Here is a 3,883-nt window from a genome sequence, read left to right as displayed (position 1 = left end):
CGGCCGCACCTCTGCGGCGACCCTCCGCGCGCCCTGCGCCGGCCTCCACCGCGGTCGCCTTGGCCACTGGCCTCGCCTCGCCACACTCCGTGCGGGTGAGCGCTCACCCCGGCGCCCGTCGCCCTCCTGCCCGCTAACCCGCTAAGGCCCCCCGGGGCCTATGACAAGGGGGCCCCATCCCCCAGAACGTTTTATATATATAAAAAAGAATAAAAATAATAATTAATAAAATTATTAATTAATTAATTAAATTAATTGTGTTTAATTAACCTAATAACTAATTAAACTAATTAACTACTGTTAATTAACATAACTAGTCTGTTAACTAAACTAATTAACCTGGTTAATTAGTTAACAAACAATGACATGTGGGTCCCACTGGACCCACCTGTCTGTTTGACTGGTCAACCGACCAGTTGACCTGCTGACATCACTCTGATGTCATGCCTGCGTCATCATTCACTGTTCTGGATAATGTTAAATTAAATTAATTAAATAAATTCTAAAAATGATTTAAAACTTTAGAAAATCATATAAAATAATCCGTAACTCGGATGAAAATACTTTGTACATGAAAGTTGCTCAGAACGACGAGACGAATCCGGACACGCAGCCCGTTCGTCCGCCACGCGTCCCTAGCATAGAGAACCTGCAACATTTCACCTCCGGTTCATCTGTCCGAAAACACGAAACACTGGGGGTACTTTCCCGGATGTTTCCCCCCTTCACCGGTATCACCTCATACCGCGTTAGAACACGTCTAGCTCTGCTTGTTGACCTGTTATGCACTTGCTTGCTATGTATTTACTGTTTCTCCCCCCTCTTCTCTCCGGTAGCCCCCGTGACGATGCTGATGCCCCTGTGGACGACTACGTCACCGACGACCCCTCCTTCTTGTCTGAGCAACCAGGCAAGCCCCCCCCTTGATCACCAGATATCGCCTATTCTACTCTATACTGCTTGCATTAGAGTAGTGTAGCATGTTACTGCTTTCAGTTAATCCTATACTGCTGCATAGCCTGTCCTTGCTACTATTGTTGTTACCTTTACCTGCTATCCTACTGCTTAGTATAGGATGCTAGTGTTCCATCAGTGGCCCTACACTCTTGTCCGTCTGCCATGCTATACTACTGGGCTGTGATCACTTCGGGAGGTGATCACGGGCATACACGATATACTTTACACAGTTACATTATCTGTGATACTGTTCGGAGTTGGGGGCTGAAGGGGCAGGTGGCTCCATCCCGGTAGAGGTGGGCCTGGGTTCCCGACGGCCCCCGACTGTTACTTTGTGGCGGAGCGACAGGGCAGGTTGAGACCACCTAGGAGACAGGTGGGCCTGGTCTTGTTCGGCGTTCGCGGATACTTAACACGCTTAACGAGATCTTGGTATTTGATCTGAGTCTGGCTACGAGCCTATACGCACTAACCATCTACGTGGGAGTAGTTATGGGTATCCCGACTTCGTGGTATCAGCCGAAGCACTTCGTGATGTCAGCGACTGAGCGGCGCGCGCCGGGTTGGACTGCGTTAACGCAACTTCCTTTGTAATGGAGGTTGCTAGGTCTGCTCACCGGCCGCGTACGCAACGTGCAGGTGTGCTCAGGGCGATGGGCCCAGACCCCTGCGCGCTTAGGTTTAGACCGGCGTGCTGGCCTCTCCGTTGAGCCTAGGTGGGGCTGCGACGTGTTGATCTTCCGAGGCCGGGCATGACCCAGGAAAGTGTGTCCGGCCAAATGGGATCGAGCGTGTTGGGTTATGTGGTGCACCCCTGCAGGGAAGTTAATCTATTCGAATAGCCGTGATCTTCGGTAACAGGACGACTTGGAGTTGTACCTTGACCTTATGACAACTAGAACCGGATACTTAATAAAACACACCCTTCCAAGTTCCACAGACAACCCGGTGATCGCTTTTCTACAGGGCGACGAGGAGAGGATCGCCGGGTAGGATTATGCTATGCGTTGCTACTTGGAGATGCTATCTGGAGATGCTACTTGGAGATGCTATTTGGAGATGCTACTTGGAGATGCTACTTGGAGGACTTCAGTCTACTCTCTTCTACATGCTGCAAGTCGGAGGCTGCCAGAAGCCTAGTCTTCGATAGGACTAGCTATCCCCCTCTTATTCTGGCATTCTGCAGTTCAGTCCACTGATATGGCCTTCTTACTCATATACCCATGCATATGTAGTATAGTTCCTTGCTTGCGAGTACTTTGGATGAGTACTCACGGTTGCTTTCTCCCCCCCTTTTCCCCCTTTCCTTTCTTTCTGGTTGTCGCAACCAGATGCTGGAGCCCTGGAGCCAGACGCCACCGTCGACGACGACTACTACACTGGAGGTGCCTACTACTACGTGCAGCCCGCTGACGACGACCAAGAGTAGTTAGGAGGATCCCAGGCAGGAGGCCTGCGCCTCTTTCGATCTGTATCCCAGTTTGTGCTAGCCATCTTATGGCAACTTGTTTAACTTATGTCTGTACTCAGATATTGTTGCTTCCGCTGACTCGTCTATGATCGAGCACTTGTATTCGAGCCCTCGAGGCCCCTGGCTTGTATTATGATGCTTGTATGACTTATTTTATTTGTAGAGTTGTGTTGTGATATCTTCCCGTGAGTCCCTGATCTTGATCGTACACCTTTGCGTGTATGATTAGTGTACGATTGAATCGGGGGCGTCACACGGACATAAGTCCCTTGAAAATTGGCCCTGAAAGCATCCTCGAGTTCCTCCCAACTCCCAATTGAATTTTCGGGGAGGCTCTTCAACCAGTGTCGAGCTGGTTCCTTCAACTTGAGGGGAAGGTATTTGATGGCGTGGAGGTCATCCCCATGAGCCATGTGAATATGCAAGATAAAATCCTCGATCCAGACCCCTGGGTATGTCGTTCCGTCGTATGCCTCTATGTTCACATGTTTAAAACCCTATGGAAATTCATGGTCCAGTACTTCTTCGGTGAAGCACAGGGGGCGAGCAGCCCCTCTGTATCTGTACGTGCCGTGGCATGCCGTCGGCTGTTGTTGTGTCCGATGTTTATTCCGAACTGGTATTTGGTTGGTATGATCGTTTTGGTGACCATAGTCCCTCGCCGGGGTGTGTCTTTTAGATCCGTAGATGGACCTGGCCGCGCCGGCTTTCTTATCAAGGTGCTCACGTAAATCGTGTGTGGTGTCGGTAGCCGCTCTGTTGCGGTTATGAAGCGGTACGTCTGGCCTCTTGGTCGTGTTATTCTTTGGTGGGACGGCTTCGTCGTCGAATTCTGGCAGTAGCTTGCATTTTGGATAGCTCATTGTATGGCGGTCGTCGCCGTACCTTTCTTCAGTGTCTAGCACTTTATTCCATCTGCGACTGAGCGTTTCCTGTGCGGCTTTTAGCCGTTGCTTCTGCTTCTTTAGACTTCTTGCTGTGGCATAAGCCTTCTATGGAGGTTATCTCGTTCGACGCGTTTTTCCGGGATGATGAATGCATCATCGTCCGGACTGTGTTCTTGTCCTGGGGCGGTTTGATGAACTCGTCCTTCGAGATCATTGTGATCGGGCGTCTGCTCCGAACTGGGTTCGGCGTGACCTGGCTCATCCTGCTCCATCGCTGGGTCCATGTGGTCGTTGTTGCCTTCGGAGTTGACTGGTATGTCGATCTTTCTGGCGCTCTTGTCACTATTTTTACTGTTGCTGGACTTTGAGCGGCGTCTGCGCCGTCGTTTTGTCTTTTGCCCGGGGGTTTTATCTTCCGGATTGTCGCCATCCTCCTCCTTGGGAGTATCCACCATGTATATATCGTGTGACGAGGTAGTAGTCCACTGCCCCAGAGACTCTGAATCTTCTCCTACATCATCGTCCATGCCGTCGATGCCTTCGGAGTCGAAGTCAAGCACGTCGGTTA

This window comes from Triticum dicoccoides, chromosome 4B (assembly GCF_002162155.2).
Source record: "Triticum dicoccoides isolate Atlit2015 ecotype Zavitan chromosome 4B, WEW_v2.0, whole genome shotgun sequence".
Classification (NCBI taxonomy): Eukaryota; Viridiplantae; Streptophyta; class Magnoliopsida; order Poales; family Poaceae; genus Triticum; species Triticum dicoccoides.
This window is presented reverse-complemented; position numbering follows the sequence as displayed.